This window comes from Nicotiana sylvestris, chromosome 3 (genome assembly GCF_000393655.2).
Source record: "Nicotiana sylvestris chromosome 3, ASM39365v2, whole genome shotgun sequence".
Taxonomy (NCBI): Eukaryota; Viridiplantae; Streptophyta; class Magnoliopsida; order Solanales; family Solanaceae; genus Nicotiana; species Nicotiana sylvestris.
Window position 1 is genome coordinate 19594551 of NC_091059.1, and position 18973 is coordinate 19613523.

Genomic DNA, 18973 nt, shown 5'->3' on the forward strand with positions numbered 1-18973 from the left:
GATTTGTATTTGGATGTTTCTAGAAGGTTTTGGCTTTATTTGGCGAAAATTGGCAATTTGAAGTTTTGGGAAGTTTATAGATTTGACCGGGAGTTGACTTCGATGTTATCAGGTTTGGATTGTGGTTCCGAGAGTTGGAATAAGTTTGTTATATCATTTGGAACTTGTGTGCAAAATCTGAGGTTATTCCAAGTTGATTTGATATGATTGGACACGAATTTTGAAAGTTGAAAGTTAATTAGTTCATTAAGCTCGATTTGAAGTGCGATTCATGATGTCGATGTTGTAATACGTGATTTGAGGCCTAGAATAGGTGCGTGTTATGTGTTTGGGACTTTTTGGTATGTTCAGATGTCCCGCGGGGCTCGGGTAAGTTTCAGGGTAATTTTGGAGGATGATTTCATTGTTGGTTTCTGATGATTTCTGATGCCCCAGTTGTTCTTCGCGATCGCCAAGTGTAGTCGCGATGCGTAGTTTAGGATTGAAGCTAGGTGATCCGAACCACCAGCTAATACTCTCCCTCCGACCTTACTGGAGCGTACTCCTATCTAGTTAGTTTTAAACAAATTTGGGGTGAATTAGATAAATGGTAAATTGGAAAAGCTTACCAAACTTAATATAGCAAACATTTCTCTCCACCTTTTAACAATATTTATTATTTCATTTAAAAGGAGAATACACATTCTTTGGAATATGCATCTTTAAAACTATTACACAAAAAATAAGGACAAATTATTTGATAATTTACATCAATTACTAGCAATATTATTATTTTTGCATTTATAATATTCTCATTTTCTTTTTAAAATTTTATATTATTAGATATTTTATAATTTCTCACTTTTCTATTTCAATTTGCCTTATTAACTCAGTTCAATTTATTTTACGTACTTAGTTATCTATTCACTTCCCATGTATTGTCATGCTTCCTTTTTTACCCGAGGGGTATATAAGAGAGTTTTTCCAATTAAAGTGACATAAATCGAAATGGAATTATTTTATTTATTTCAGAGTCGCCACTTAGGATATTTATTATGGTGTCCCAAGTCACCAGTTTATTTTTAATCCAAAATCGAGGAGAATTTTGACTTTATTTAAAAGTCTGTGAAACCAGAAAACTAGGTAAGGAATTTTGTTAACCCGGGAGAAGGTGTTAGGCATTCCTGAGTTCCGTGGTTCTAGCACGGTCGCTTAACTATTAATAATTGGCCTAATTATCTGATTAATTACATGTTTTAAACCTATTGTGCACTTTAACCTTTTAAAACCGCTTTTAATTATTTATGACCGCTTTTAGGATTTATAGAATTATTTCTTGAACAAGTTGCGATTGTCGTACACTTGCTGTTTTTTGGAACACACCGCAAACCACGCTACATGAAATGCACCCGCGATTCGCGACATGTTTATTTTATTATTATTCGAAGTTGTTATAATCGGGTCACATGAAATGCACACCCACATTTGGGAATTAGGCATCATAACTATGTCGCGGGAACCGTACCCATAGTCACGATGGTTTGTTATAGCGTGCCTAAAGCAAACTACGAATGTTCATATTTAAAACTAATTCGAAGTTCAATGTAAGGCTACTAATTATAGATATGCTTTGGGTAGATATGTTGAACTTTAATTATTTTGGAAAAAGAAATTGGGCCAGCAGTAATCCCATTAGGTTATTTGATCAAAGGAATAACGGCGTTGAGGCTTCTTGGGCTTAAAATTGAGCCCAGAAGTAAAAAAAAGCTCAAAGACCTTGCCAGGTCCGATTTTGACCATGGCTGTCTTATTTTGGGCTAACAACAGGCCCAACAGTTTAAACAGGAAAAGCCTTTAATATGCTAAGGACATAATTAAAGCCCAATCTCTTCAGTCACAAATAACAAAACACTATATGAAATTCTGAGAAACCAAATATGCATGAATAATCATATTATGGACTTCTAATCTACTGACACACCATTAGTAATAGAAATATTAGCTTGAACTACATTAAATACTAATTAATCACACTCACATCAGGCGTATAGTCACTTTATCAACATTGGATTCCTAAGATAATAGAATCCGGACATTATTTAGCAAATGAACCATGAGTTTCTTTTGAAAGTGTATGAACTTGACTTTAAACTTAACAAGTGCACCATGGCCAGTTATACTAATCAATATACCTTTTAATAAAAATGAGCTAATGATATTACATACTTATCCTGAAACTTCCAAATAAATCCAACATATGAAAGATGAACTATTCAGAATATTCAATACTGGAATTCTCCACCAAGCTACTGACTATCAAGCAGACCCAAGACACTTATACAAAAACGTTGAGAAAACTATAAAGCTAAATAACTTGAAAGAACTACATGTAAAAAGAAAATTGAGATTCAACGTTTGAACATTAACTTCATATTACAAATACATCTTTCAAAGAAAAAGAGCATGCTTGCATTTCAATGGTCACTCAAAGTCCAAGAGATACCTGGTGACAAAGAGCAAAAACAAAGCAGTGAATCTCTAAGAACAACAAAAGACCAGCAGGAAATCACAGTAAAACAACAGCAATATCAAGCAACAAGGCTTCAGAATCAAGTCATTTTTTAGCTTGAACAATCAAAAATCCGAAGGAAAATTGTTCCAAACTTTAATGAAAAAACAGAGAAGTAGAAGAACAATGGAGCTGGATTTTTTCAGAGGTCTTTTCAGGGTCTCAATTGCTAATGATCATCTGTCTAGAATGAGAGAATAACTGTTCCTTTTATAGGGTATGCTAAAACAACATAAAAAATGCATATTCTACCCTAAATTCCCTAAGTGTCAGATAGTACAGCATATTTGGACAGTTGTCTGTCCTTTTTTAGCCCAATTCTAGTATTTTTCATACTAGAAATTGGGACAGTTGTCCCATACTAGAACATTCTGATATTTTCCTCATTTATCAATCCAATTTTAACCTTTCAAGTACTGATTATTTTAATATACCCTAAATTATGATCTTTAACTACCCATTAAACCCTTCTAGAACCTTCTAGAATCAACTAGGGAATTTTAACATTAGAGTCCCTTATTTTGGTTTTCCAATTACCCTTTTAAGACTTTCAAAATTACCATTTCCGACCCTTTTTAATTCCAATTGGCAATCAAGCTATCACAGATCATAATGAAGCAGAAACAATCGACTAACACACCCAAACTAGATTACTAAACTAATTAAGGTTGAATAAATTAATCCAAACATGCAATTAAACTTAAAAAAACAAAAGAATCATGCAATTAAATGGCAAGTAAATCATGCAAAATCAGAAACAAAACAAGACCAACGCCTAATTTAACAAGTAAACTAACCCATTTGTCCGAGCTAAACTGAAATCGATTAAACTAATTGTTATATGTTTATACTAACTTAATAAATAATTAAGCCTCTTAATCAATAGGGAAAACAATCTGAAGAGGAATTCGAGAAGGAATAGAAAGGTTGTTTGGCTGAAAGATAAACACGAAAAAAGAAGAAGAAAAGCAGAATAATTACCTACTGGCCCTCGAAGGAGAAACGATAAAACTCTGACCAAACTCTGATAGACCGAACAAACTACGATGGCCGTGGGATGAACTGAGACTAACATCACTCGATTGCTCTCAGCAAGAGCAATCGATTGATGTAGGTTTTGAGTTCAAACGGGTCGGGGTCAAGGAGTAATCAGGAAAAGGAAGGTTTTAAGTTTTTTTATTCAAAATTTCATATATGCAATTAGAGAAAATAGATGGGGATTTTAAGGAAATGGTTATGGGGTTTGAGGAGAGGGGAGGATGGGGAGTATAGGGTGTCAATTTGGAAGGGGTTAGGGTCGTTGCTGGTGGTGATCATGCTGTAGCGGCTAGGGTTCTGAGGGAGCTTAGGGCGGCTAGGATTAAGGTGCTGAGAGAGAAAAAGAGAATGAGTGGGGTTTTGGGGTTAGGGGAGTCTATTCGGATAATTATAAAGGGGGTGGAGATCAGTTGCGAGCCATTGGATCAAGATGATCCAACGGCTGGGATAAGGGAAAAGAAACGACGTCGTTTGGTTAAGAGGAGGATTGGACCAGGCATGAGAGGTTTGTGCTTGGGGTGCAATTGGGTAAAACGTAATTGGGACACCGATTTTGCAATTTGGGTGGCCCAACAAATCAAAGACCAAATTTTCATTTTCTTTGTTTTTTCCTTTTCTTTTCTTTAATTAATTAAAGTCCTAAATTAACCTAATCTGTAAAATCAAAATAATTATCTATTTATAATTTTTAGAAAATTAATTAATCATAAATTGATGAAGAGGAAATTACTAATCTAATATTAAGAGCTAAAAATGTAAAATGGACAATATTTTTTGTGATTTTTCATTTTAATAAAGTAATTAATTAACCAATTAATCCTAAAATATGAACACAAAATCTACTATGCAATGCATGAAATTTTTGACATTTTTGGGGTTTTTTCATGATTTTAACAAAATTAAACGTGCACAAAAATACAAACAATTAATAAAATCCTATACAATTGAAAACAATTTGAAAAAAAATCTATTTCTTTAATTTTGTAGGAGTATTTTTTAGTAGGGCAAAAATTACATGCTCACAGTTGCCCTTCTTTGCTCGGAAACATGAAGAGTTTTCGGGCAAAGATAAAATGAGCAATTATGAGTGATTTTTGCCCGTCTGGATACTCCCTGGAAAGCATTTTTGGGAAAAAGTCTGATCGAACCTTGCTTCGGAGGTTGCCTACATATCCTTGGCTATAAAGGAATCAGGTCAATGTAGTTCTGGAAGTTTTGGTAGCTGGAACTGTCGAGAAACTGTGATTTCACTGTTGTCGCTGTTGTTTCTGCTTGTTGAGCTCATTATTACACCAAAATAAAAAATGAAAAGCTAAACTAACTAAGCCTATCAACTACGAGTTACAAGATTCCTATCTATAAACCTTCTAAAACTTAATCTTGAGTCTTGGTTGGTTCTTCCTGCAGACTCTGATCTGAATCTTGATGCTCGTTAGCTGCAACCGCTGGTTCATTTTCTTCAGTTTTTCGGATCAAGGCGGTACATGTAAAGCTTGTGACTTTAATCATATCTTGAACCGTCCACATCTTTTCTCTGCTTCTACACTTAGAGTTCACTTCTTTTATTGTTCTTCTTTTCTTTTATTTTGGATTAAGACTTCTTCTTTTGGTCATCTCAAACCTCATGCCTCACGGTAAAAACCTGCTCAGGCACCAAAACAAACAAACGAACGAAATTTTTCTGCCCCAGTTTTTACCAGGAAAGTTTCGTGAGTTATTGTAACAAAAATCTAAACTACTTCTTTATTGAAAGCAATAATAAAAAAACAGGATTTTGTATCCTTGGAAAAAGAGATCAGGGTGTGGAGACCCTATATCTAAAACAAGATCAGCTTGGGGTTGGAAACCCTAGGTTGGAAAGATTACCAGTTTATGCTGGCATCAACTAGGGAGTGGGACCCTATGTTGAAAAAGTCATCGAGTTATGTTGACATCAAATAGGGAGTAAGACCCTATGTTGGAAAAGTCATCGGGTTATGCCGGCATCAACTAGAGAGTGAGACCATATGTTGGAAAATCATCGGGTTATGCCGACATCAACTAGGGGGTGGGACCCTATGTTGGAAAAGTCATAGGTTATGCCGACATCAACTAGGGAGTGGGACCCTATGTTGGAAAAAGTCATCAGGTTATGTTGGTATCAACTAGGGAGTGGGACCCTATGTTGGAAAAAGTTATCGGGTTATGCTGGCATCAACTAGGGAGTGGAACCCTATGTTGGAAAATTATCGAGTTATGCCAGTATCAACTAGGGAGTGTGACCCTATGTTGGAAAATAATTGGGTTATTCCGGCATCAACTAGGGAGTGGGACCCTATATTAGAAAAAGTCATCGGGTTATGCTCGCATCAACTAGGGAGTGGGACCTTATGTTGGAAAAAATTATCGGGTTATGCTGGTATCAACTAGGGAGTGAGACCTTATGTTGGAAAAGTCATCCGGTTATTCCGGCATCAACTAGGAAGTGGGACCCTATGTTGGAAAAAGTCATCGGGTTACGCCGGTATCAACTAGGGAGTGGGACCCTATGTTGGAAAAAGTTATCGGGTTATGCTGGCATCAACTAGGGAGTGAGACCCTATGTTGGAAAATCATCAGGTTATGCCGGCATCAACTAGGGAGTGGGACCCTCAACTAGGGAGTGAGACCCTATGTTAGAAAATCATTGGGTTATGTCGGCATCAACTAGGGAGTGGGAACCTATGTTGGAAAAAGTTATCGGGTTATGTTGGCATCAACTAGGGAGTAGGACCCTATGTTGGAAAAATCATCAGGTTATGCCGGCACCAACTAGGGAGTGGGGACCTATGTTGGAAAAATTATCGGATTATGCCGGCATCAACTAGGGAGTGAGACCATATGTTAGGAAAAAGTCTCGGGTTATACCGGCATCAACTAGGGAGTGGGACCCTATGTTGGAAAAGATACAGGTAGGGATTGGAGACCCTATACTGCCATGATATTGAATTTTTCTTCTTCTTTTTCTTTTCATTTCATTTCAACGTCATTTCTTTAATTTCAGAGAATGAGTAAATGCGGGAAAGAATTTTTGGAGGAGACTTCCCTTTTTGGGTTGTTGCTGCAAAGTTGTTTCTAGCCCTTGCGCAATTTCTTTTTGGTTGCACCTGCTTTTTGCAAGGTTGCTTTGGATTGCACCTGTTTCCTATTTTTTTTTTTCAAACAAAGAACAATTTGTTAGTTTAAAACGGTGGTTGGTTTTGTGTCCTTGAGAGTTTCAGTCACTTGATCTTGGCCCAGCTCTTTCAATAAAAATCTCCATTACTCGCTAGCTCTCTGGAAATTGGATTCATTTCTAAACCCGGGGAACTTGACTTTTCCCAAATTCCACAAGATGATTAACCTGTGTGGGGCTTGGCCTTTTTCTATATTATTTTGCCTTTATGGGCACTTGACTTTGATCCTTTCTTTTCAAGAGTTTTTGACTCTAGAGTATCGACCATCATGGCCAGTCGAGGTCGACTTGATGCACCTGTTGAGGCTGGGTGCTTTCTTGAATTTTAGCTTTTTGTCAAACAAAACCCTATAAAACCAATCTTGCCATCTTTTCTTTGTATTAGTTTCAGAGGAGAATTAGACCGAAAGGGATTCAAAGAAAAGTAAACAACAGACAGGATAATGAATGTAAACGAGAAAATGTCCCTTTTGGGGAAAGGAAAAAGGACTTGTCTGGGGTGCATGCAGACTTCAATAGACATGACATGCTTCTTGGACTGGATACCCGATTTGTGCAAACCATCCAACTCTCATAAACCCATCATAACCCATATCTCAAAACCGAGAAACCTTGCCAGGACTCTATCAGTACCGATGGTTGTAAGGGATCCCTTTTTCAATCAGTGACTCCCTTTGCGGGTTTTCACCAACTGACCTCTCTCATTTCTCTTCTTATCGTCGCCTTATAGTGCTCTTTGCGAGTTTTCACTAACAAGACTCTCTTATTTTCAATTTCTCTGCTTACCATCGCCCTATGGTGCCCGTGTGGGTTTTCATCAATAAGACTCTCTCATTTTATTTCTCTCATTTGATTGTATCACATCCAAGTAACCATATCCTCCAATTTTGAACATCTTTACCGATTGATCGGAAGGACTTGAACAGGATTTGGGGTAAAAAGAGTTTGGATTGAATTACAACTTTGGAAACTTTCAGGTGAACCATCGCCGAACCATTATATCTTCTGCCTTAGTTTCAACTTTTGGGGAAATGTGGATTTTGTTTTGGTGTGACTCAACCCTTGAGAGAGGCTGCCTATATAACCTTTCGGAATCAAGTCGAACGTAGTTCAAGAAACTTTGTTTTTTTATTTTCTTTTCCTTTTTTGTTGTTTTGTTTTGTTTTCTCTTTCATTTCTTTTTTAATAACATTTTCGGATTCCAAAGAGGGTAATCAAAGAAAGGTAATCGGCTCAAAGGGTTTGCAATGGGTTGACAGTGTTTGGGTAGCGAGAATGAAAGCCTTCATCATCCCATTCAGAGAATATTAGCACCACGTAAGGGTTAAACGTAATACATTTTGACCGTGTCCGCATTGACAGTTGTTTCAGGGTCATTTCCTTCAACGTCTCCCAAGTACAGTGCCCCTTTTGGCAACAATTTTCTTATAATGTATGAACCCTTCCAGTTTAGAGCGAACTTTCCTTTTGCTTCCTTATGATGGAGAATACGTTCTCAAGACGAGTTGCCCCACTTCAAAGTTTCTAGGTCGCACTTTCTTGCTGTAGGCACGGGCCATTCTTTGTTGATACAACTGCCCGTAGCAAACTGCAGCCATCCGCTTTTCATCAATCATAGTTAATTGTTCTAGACAGGTCTTGACCTATTCATTGTCCTCAATCTCAGCTTCAACGATGATTCGAAGAGATGGAATTTCAACTTCTGCGGGTATTACAGCTTCAGTACCATAAACCAATAGATAGGGTATTGCCCCAACTGATGTGCGCACGGTTGTGCGATATCCCAACAATGAAAAAGGCAACTTTTCATGCCATTGTCTTAGAAATTTGAATCATTTTCTTGAGGATCTTCTTGATTTTTTGTTCGCTGCTTCAATAGCACCATTAGCTTTGGGCCGATAAGGGGTAGAATTTCGATGCGTGATCTTAAATTGTTCGCATATCTCCCTCATCAAATAACTGTTCAAATTTGTAGCATTGTCCGTAATGACAGTCTTAGGAATACCAAAACAACAGATAATATTGGAATGCACGAAGTCCACCACTGCTTTCTTGGTGACGGCTTTGAGAGTGACTACTTCAACCCACTTTGTGAAATAATCAATGGCAACTAAGATGAACTTGTGCCCATTTGAAGCTTTTGGCTTGATTGGCCCAATGACATCCATACACCAAGCAACGAACGACCATGGTGCTGACATAGGATGCAATTCTGAAGGCGGTGAATGGATCAGGTCACCGTGTACCTGACACTGATGACACTTTCGGACAAAACTGAAGCAATCCTTTTCCATGGTCATCCAGTAATAACCTGCCGGAAGGATTTTCTTTGCAAGGACGTATCCATTCATATGGGGTCCACATACTCCCACATGCACTTCATTCATGATTTTTCCATCCTCTGGGCATCTACGCATCTCAAAAGGTTCAAACATGGAGTTCTTTTATACAAGACCTCTCCACTCAAGAAGAAACTACTGGCAAGCCTTCTAATGGTTCTCTTTTGGGCTCCATTGGCTTGCTCGGGATATTCTTTTGTTTTCAAGAATCTTTTGATATCATGATACCATGGCTGAATATCTGGTTTTATCTCAACTATATTGCAATAACCATGTCTTTCTCGGATTTGGATTTTCAGTGGGTCAATGTGGACATTGCCTGGATACGGCAGCATCGAGGCCAAAGTAGCTAGTACATCGGCTAACTCATTGTGAAACCGAGGAATGTACTTGAACTCGATGGATTTGAACCACTTGCTAATATCTTCTACATGTTGCCTGTATGGGATAAGCTTGATATCTCGGGTTTCCCATTCACCTTAAGCTTGTCGAATAATCAGGTCAGAATCTTCCATGATTAACAATTTTTCCATATCCTGATCAACTGCCATGTTCATGCCCATAATGTAGGCTTCATACTCGGCAATGTTGTTCGTACAGAAAAATTGAAGCCGGGTTGTGGCCGGATAGTGCTGCCAGTGGGCAAAATCAAAATTGCCCCAATCCTGACACCTTTTACATTCACAGCTCCGTCGAAGAACATTTTCCAAGCATTGGTGTCTTCTGGAATTACCTCAACTCAATTTACCTCCTCGTCCGGAAAGTAAGTACTCAAAGGCTGATATTCATCATCAACAGGATTCTCAGCTAGGTGATCCGCCAAAGCTTGAACTTTTATTGCCGTGCGAGTGACATAGACTATGTCAAACTCGGTGAGCAGGATTTGCCATTTCGCTAACCTCCCAGTGGGCATCGGCTTTTGGAATATGTATTTTAAAGGATCCAATCTGGTTATGAGATAGGTGGTATAAGCCAACAAGTAATGCCTAAGCTTCTGAGCGACCCAAGTTAGGGCGCAACAAGTTCTTTCCAACAAAGTGTACTTGGCCTCATAACTAGTGAACTTCTTGCTCAAATAGTATATGGCTTGTTCTTTCTTCCCGGTCACATCATCCAAGCTCGGGTGGGACCAACACTGGCGGATTCGATAGATATTCTTTGATTTTGTCGAAAGTTTCTTGACATTCATATGTCCATCTAATCGCCGCATCTTTCTTCAATAGCTTAAATATGGGCTCACATGTGGTAGTTAGCTAAGCAATGAACCTGCTGATGTAATTCAATCTTCCCAATAGAGTCATAACCTCTTTCTTTGTTCTCGGAGGGGGCAATTTCCGAATAGACTTTATCTTTGTTGGATCTAGCTCGATGCCCCTCCGACTGACTATAAACCCCAAAAGTTTCCCAGATGGTACTCCAAATGCACACTTAGTTGGATTCAACTTCAAGTCATGCTTACGCAGGCGCTCAAAGAACTTTCTAAAATCTCGCACATGGTCATCCTGTGTTCTGGATTTAATGATCACATCATCCACATACACCTCAATTTCCTGGTGCATCATGTCATGAAAGATGACAGTCATAGCTCTCATGTAAGTTGCCTCGGCGTTCTTTAAACCAAACGGCATGACCCTGTAAGAGTAAGTACCCCAAGGTATGGTGAAAGCCATATTTTCTGCGTCTTCTTCATCCATCAGAACCTGATGATACCTAGCATAACAATCCACGAAAGACTGTATCTCATGTTTTGTCAACAAGGATGTTGATGTTTGGTAATGGAAAGTTGTCCTTGGGGCTTGCTTTGTTCAAATCTCGATAATCAACACACACTTGGGTTTTCCCGTCCTTCTTTGGTACTGGGACCACATTAGCCAACCATGTGGTGTATCAGACCACTCGGATCACACCTGTTTTTAACTATTTCGTGACTTCTTCTTTGATCTTATCACTGATGTTTGTTTTAAACTTTCTCCGTTTTTGTTGGACAGGGGGATAACCGGGGTAAGTTGGCAATTTGTGCACTACTAAATCAACACTCAGTCCTAGCATAACATCATAGTACCAGTCAAACATTTCTTTGAATTCAAACAAAAGTTGGATCAATGCATCCCTAGTTCTTTCATTAGCGTGAATGCTTATCATGGTTTTCTGGACCTCTTCCGAAATACCCAAATTAACTGGCTCAGTTTCATTTATGTTTGGCTTAAGCTTATTCTCAAATTATTCCAGTTCTCGGTTTATTTTCCTAAAAGATTCATCTTCATCATATTCCGGTTCTTGACACATTATTTCATAGTTAGACAACGTATTAAGATCAGGCATGAAGTCCTCAAGCATGCCATGTTATTTAAGTCCGCATTATTAGAACTGAAAAGAGAGATAAGAAAAAATAACAAAAATCAGAAAGAATAAATAAAGAGATTCATAGACGATGAAATATTGATTTCATTTCATTGAATTTGAAGATAGAAGGGTTTACATTGGAATTTAAAAGGCAATAAACTAAAAACATTCAAGTTATACCCTGAAATAAATCGGAATGTAGAAAAGATGGCAAGACTGAACTACCGGGATTCCTGCCTGACTAGGAACAAAGTAGCCTTCCAATTTTGAAGTTTGGCATTTGGCCCCATATATTGCACCTCAGTAGTGCTTGATCCTTCACCCGACTGGACCATGTGAGCCTCATATAACATTTGCCTCATTGCCCCACAGATGTCCTCAATTTCTTCGGTTGTGAAGGCTTCTTTTTCTATGTACCTTGTCTTAACAAATGTTCTGGCGAGATGCGGATCGGCTGAGGCAGAACCCACCCATTTTTCTTACATTCATTAGCCCATTTTACATCGGGTTCTATAGCTTGGAAACCAACGCAAAAAAATTTCTCACTGGCAGTCAAAGTGATGGGCTCTGTAATGCCTTGCAAAGATACCCCGAGCCCTTTCTCGGGCTTGTACCCATATTTGATTATTTCACTGGCGATCGTGATTGACGTGTTTGACAAGAAGGGTTGAGGACACGGGGTTACTTCCTCACACTGGTCTGCGACCACGATCTCAAAAGCTTGGTAGACTATGTGCTCGCTACCTTCCTTAGCCTCCAGACATGGGACTGACGGGTCCTTGTAGATTGACTACTTATCTTCTTCGTGGACCACGATTTCTTGGTCTTCATGTTCAAACTTAACCATTTGGTGGAGAGTAGAGGGTACAACTCCTGCAGCATGGATCCAAGGCCTTCCTAGGAGAAAATTGTAAGAGGTGTCCATGTCCAAAACCTGAAATGTTACTTCAAAATCCACAGGGCCGATAGTTAGGATCAAATCAATCTCCCCTATCGTATCCCTCTTGACACCGTTAAAAGCATGTACACAAACATTGTTGGGTCTAATACTTTCAGTCCCAATTTCCATTCTCTGTAAGGCCGAGATAGGGCAGATGTCAACCCAGATCCGCCATCTAACATAACTCTTTTCATGTAGTATCCTTCACATTTAATGGTCAAATGAAGAGCTTTGTTGTGGGCAGCCGCTTTCGGAGGCAAGTCATTTCGGCTGAATGAGATCCGGTTGACTTCAAAAAATTGTTCCGCCATTCTTTCAAATTGGTCAACCGTGGCCTCGATCGGAACATATGCCTCATAAGTGTCTTTAACAACACTTTATGATGCTCATTCGAGCTTATCAACAGGGACAAAAGTGAGACCTGAGAGGGGGACTTTCTGAGTTGATCAATCACGGTGTAGTTTGAGGTTTTCATCTTTTAGAAGAATTCCTCTGCCTCTTTCAGCACTGACTTGCTTTTTGAACGAAAAACGCTTCTATTTGGTCTTGTTCAATTCTTCTAAGTTGAGGTACTTCCTAGACGAGTTCATTTCATTCACCTCCCCCGTGATTTCCTTTTCCTTATATGTCACCGGTGCTTTATTGTAGTTCTAGGGGACAATAGTGGGGTCCTTCATGGGATTCTGTGGTGTGCAACTGATAACCACGGGCTCAGTCATCCTAGGTGAGAAATTATCGCCCCCCGCGCCACATAAGTCCCCTTTGGTATGTACATCTTTGGTACCTTCAGTGTAACCTTGTTTTGATCAAACCTTTTGGGGGGACTCAACACGAACTGTTCTTTTCTGGGGGCCCTAGGAACATAGAGAACGACATCTTTAGGAGATGATGCCCCTGTCTTGGTTTCCACAACCTTTTGTATGCTTTGAGGATTGGAGTTGATTTTCTTCTCATCCTTAGCTTGCTTTGCCGCCGCTTTGGGTCTCTTTTCCATGTTAGCAATAGCAATGATAGCTTTCAAAGCTGGGTTGAACTATTTATCCTCGCAGATAATCCCAATGACTGGCCCGTTATTGTGAGCCGGCAATGGGTAGTTACATTGGGAGCTTCCTCATCCCTTAACACTACCCACTTCTGCTCTATCAGATTTTCGACTGCTCTTTTAAGGGTCCAGTAATCCTCAATGTCGTGCCCTTCTACCCCTGAATGATAAGCACATAGGGTACCGAGTCGGTAGGAGGGTGACTCTGCGTTTTGCCTATTTGGAGGTACGAGCTGTAACAAACCCTTTTGGACCAACTTTGGGAAGAGGCTGGAATATGATTCACCGATGGGTGTGAAGTTAGTTTTTCTGGGTGGCTCATGGGGATAGGCGTTATATGGATAATTATTCTGTGGAGGACATGGATTATACGGGCCTTGGTAAGGAGGGTTGTTTTTTGGAGGTGGAGCTCGGTTCTGGTTATAATGCTGTTGCAGCCGAGCGTATGGCTGGGCATTCGTTACTGCATAAGGCTGAGGAGTTATGGCATATGCCACATATTAGTGAGGGTAGTAATGTTGTGGGGTGCTAGAAGAGGAACCAAAGTAACCTCGGGGTTGACAGGGATTTCTCAAACATGAGGCCATTATTGCTACTTCTTTTTTTTCTTCGGTTTGCTGCAGCCCCCGACCCGCTCTGGATTACTTGAGAAGTGGATCTTATAGTCGACTGGCTCAGGATGCGACCCGTTTTCAAACCATTTTCCACTATTTCCCCAATCTTTATGGCTTCTGCAAATGGCTTGCCCATAGCGGACATCATGTTCTGGAAATAATCAGCCTCTTGGGCTTGCAATAAGACACTGACCATCTCGGTCTCATCCAATGGGGGTTTTACCCTGGCAGCTTGTTCACGCCACTTGATAACGTACTCTCGGAAGTTTTCTAAAGATTTCTTTTTGAAATTGGACAAAGAGTTTCTATCTGGAGCTATGTCCACATTGTACTGGAACTGTCTGACAAAGTCTCGAGCCAAGTAGTCCCATATGTGCCAGTGGGAGATGTCTTGGTCCATATACCATTCGGATGCAATTCCGGCTAAAGTCTCCCCGAAGTAAGCCATCAAGAGTTATTCTTTTCCGTCCGCTCCTCTTAACTGATTGCAATACCTTTTCAGGTGGGTTATGAGGTCTCCATGTCCATCATACTTTTCAAAGTTAGGAGTCTTGAAACTGATGGGCAAATGAACATGAGGGAACATGCACAAGTCAGCATAGGAGACACTCTTCTTTCCACTCAGGCCTTGCATGTTCTTTAAACTTTGTTCGATGCTTTTCATTTTTCGATTGATCTCTTCTTGCTCGGGGTTCTTCACAATTCTCTCTTGTTCCATGGTAGATTCATACCGAGGGTGCTGAGGTTAGGAGTTTGGGATGACATGAGCTGTGTCCAGTTGAAATGGTGGTATTTGGAAAGTAAAGGCCGACGGCTCGAAACCTAGCCTGGGCACTGTTGGTTGTGTCGTAGCAGAGGTTGGTGGTGTGGTGAATATGTTAGAAGACACTCCCGAAAACAATGCATAGGGGCGAACCTCAGAAGGCGTTCCAGTGAAATAGGTTGACATAGTGGGGTACCCAAACGGGGTGGTCAGGTAAGTTATAGGGACGTTGGAGGTTCCACTTGTCCTGGGAATTAGTTCGGGAAAACTAGGGATTACATTGGGCGGTTCTCTACCGTTAGACCAAGCATCCCACATCTCTAACATGTGGAGGCGTAGTATCATGTTCTTTTCAGTAGTTGTTGACTCTAATGTCGGGATAACCGACATCGGGCTATCCTTTGAGGGGTTAATGATTAGTAGGTGACTCTCCGATGTTATTTCAACACTCCCTTTAGATCTCGTGAAGTAAGGGTGTGAAACCAGATTACCACAAAACCAACCACCTAAAACAGAACCTGTTCTCAACAGCATACACAACAAACTGGTTAGTTTTAGACATTTAACACATATGGAATAGCACGTTGGAGGAATGCAATGCACCTAGACAGTTAAACGTTTTTCTACATGTTTTGCAATGGCTGCGTGTCTCATCCTGGCTTTTGTTATATCCTAGATCTTGAATCTTTTCTTTTCTTTTGTGCTTTTTCATCATTCTCTCTCTTTTCTTTGTGCTCTCTCTTTTATATTGTTTTCTCTCTTTTTCTTGTGCCCTCTTTTCATCATTTTCTCTCTTATTCGAATTATCTATAGCTATGACCGAATTCGATAGGGATTTCCTACGTATCACGATGCCGCGTGAATCAGATCATTATGTAGTTCAGTTGATAAATGCGAAATAAAAGAAAGAAACATTTTTTGGGTTATCAAATTTCCATTAAATAAAAACTTCTGATTTTCCTCTATTACAACGACTCCGACATACATACTTAAGAACTAAAAAACCAAAACAGACTCAAATACAGACTCGAAAAGAAAATCAGGAATACATAAGTACCTCCAATACTACTCCAGGGGCCCGCGAGACATCAGTCGGTCTCACCGCGGGCCTGCGTGCCATATCTTCTTGGAGGCGATATAGTTCGTCCATTATTTGACGGACAAAAATCATCACAACGACGAAGAACATGGATATGGTCATATCCTCGCACTCATGGCATTTCATAACGACATAATCAGCAATTCCCCTAATCCTTTCTATAATGATGCCCTTTTCTTGGAGTAGGCGTCCAATCTGCTGAGACCTAGCCTCCAGAACTTGGGTGGCCGTATGGTTTTGCTCTTGTAACTGCTGCATGTCTTCTTCCAATTGAGACATCAATGCATAACAATGCTCTCTTTCCGCTTTAAAGTTCTTCGTTTGCTGAGCCATTTCATTCTCAAGAGTGGTTAGCTTTTTCTTTAAATTGTGACTTTTTTGTCATACTTCCCTTTTAGCTACTGAACAAACTTCGCCCATTCTTCTGCATTCTTTGCCAACTTTGCCCGGGTTCTTGCCAATTCATCTTCGGCTTTTCCCAAATCGGCCCTATAATCGCACATTTTCGGTCCAGAAACTTGTGAGGGGTTACAGCTCTTGGTGCCACTAGGTATCGGCTCCTGAGATTCCCATAAAGGCTAGCATAGCCTGCTATCTCCTCAAGTGTAGGGGTTAACTCAAAATCATAGAAATGGAACACATTGTGCGCCGGGTCCCAAAACGGTATCAAAGCTTCAATTATGCCCACCCTTGATTTAATCTTAAAGAGACCAGTGAGCCCACCTAAAGCTTTTATCGCAGCACCTCTGCTGACCTCCCCCAGGCCATTCCACCACATATGAAGTCCTATCGGGATTTCCTCTACAACTTTGAAAGGTACATTTTCAATTGTGCTCATCCTGCACATTTATTTAAAGTGATTAGTTAAAATCCCAAGATTTATTTTGACCCAAAAGGAAGATTATTATGTTTTTGCAAAATTGCAACTCAAAACAAACCACCTTTGCAAATACGGGCCTTCAACACTTCAGGAAGGAAGATTTTAGGGTTGTGTTTGCTAATTGGCCAAACATTTGAAAAAAAACCATATGTGGCTATTCTTGCAAAAATAGCCTTCCGGCGCACTGTCGAGACATTTCTGGCTTTTTAGACAAAAACGGCATCACCTAAATTTTTTTATGACAAAAATGACAACATTTCATATTTTTGGATTATTTTCGTAAAGAAGGGGTTGGACCCGATGAGGGTTGCCTATGTATTCCACATCCAGTGAGAATCAAACCTGCGTAGTTCGGGAAGTATTAACGGAACAGAAAAACATAAAATATTTTGAAACAATTTTCCTTTCTTTTCTTTTTCTCTTTCTCTCTTTTTTTTTCCGAAATTTCGGTAGAGTTTCGGTATATTTTGGACACCAGATTTTCAAAGGCGGGTAATTATCTCTCTCACACCTCAATTTGATTTTCCCAACTTTTCTCCCTTATTCTAAAAGCCGGTAAACATGTAATCCGAAGCAAATAAGTGTACAAGTAGCAGGTAAAATGCATCAGGATGATCTTTTTATTTTGGGTTCACCTGTCCTAGACGGACCCAACCCCTATGTTGAATCCCCAAAGTCAAATGTACGTGATGCAAACAAGTGTTCCTATTAGGGATCCAGTATGAGGCTATGTTATTCTAGATTTAAAAACCTGGGTGTATTGTTCTAGACCTGACTTACCTGAGCGGACAGCTCGAGCTGGGGGGAAGGGGCCAGCGTACCGGGAATACAGAAGCTTCACCGGCTTTGCAACTTGTCCGAACCTCGTTCTAAAATTGGGTTATGACTCTAACAGAAAAGAAGTCACACGAAGTGCACACTTTCCAGATGATTTAGAAGACTCAGAGAGAAGAGGGTTTCGTAATAATTTATATACAGTCCAAACAATATCAAAGCGATAAAAAGCGGCATTTAGCACATTAGGCTCAAACATATAAAAATCATATAATAAATAAAGCCAACTATAACAGTTATTCTAAGCTCGAATTCATGAACCCTGAACCAAAAGTTCTGGGTTATGATCCCCAGCAGAGTCTCCAGAGCTGTCACACCTCCTTTTTTACCCGAGGGGTATATAAGGGAGTTTTTTCAATTAAAGTGACATAAATCGAAACAAAATTATTTTATTTATTTCAGAGTCACCACTTGGGATATTTATTATGGTGTCCCAAGTCACCAGTTTATTTTTAAATCCAAAATCAAGGAGAATTTTGACTTTATTTAAAAGTCTGCAAAACCAGAAAACTAGGTAAGGAATTATGTTAACCCGGGAGAAATGTTAGGCATTCTCGGGTTCCGTGGTTCTAGCACGGTCACTTAACTATTAATAATTGGCTTAATTATCTGATTAATTACATGTTTTAAACCTATTGTGCACTTTAACCTTTTAAAACGTCTTCTAATTATTGACGACCGCTTTTAGGATTTATGGAATTATTTCTTGAACAAGTTACGATTGTCGTACACTTGCCATTTTTGGAACACACCACAAACCACGCCATATGAAATGCACCCGCGATTCGCGACATGTTTATTTTATTATTATTCGAAGTTGTTATAATCGGGTCACATGAAATGCACACCCGCATTTGGAAATTTGGCATCATAACTATGTCACAGGAACCGTACCCATAGTCACGATGGTTTGTTATAGCACGCCTAAAGCAAACTATGAATGTTCATATTTAAAACTAATTCGAAGTTCATTGTAAGGCTACTAAACATAGATATGCTTTGGGTAGATATGTTGAACTTTAATTATTTTGGAAAAAGAAATTGAGCCAGCAGTAATCCCATTAAGTTATTTGATCAAAGGAATAACGACGATGAGGCTTCTTGGGCTTAAAATTGAGCCCATAAGTAAAAAAAAGCTCAAAGACCTTGCCAGGTCCGATTTTGACCATGGCTGTCTTATTTTGGGCTAATATCAGGCCCAACAGTTTAAACGGGAAAAACCTTTAATATGCTAAGGACATAATTGAAGCCCAATCTCTTCGAACACAAATAACAAAACACTATATGAAATTCTGAGAAACCAAATATGCATGAATAATCATATTATGGAATTCTAATCT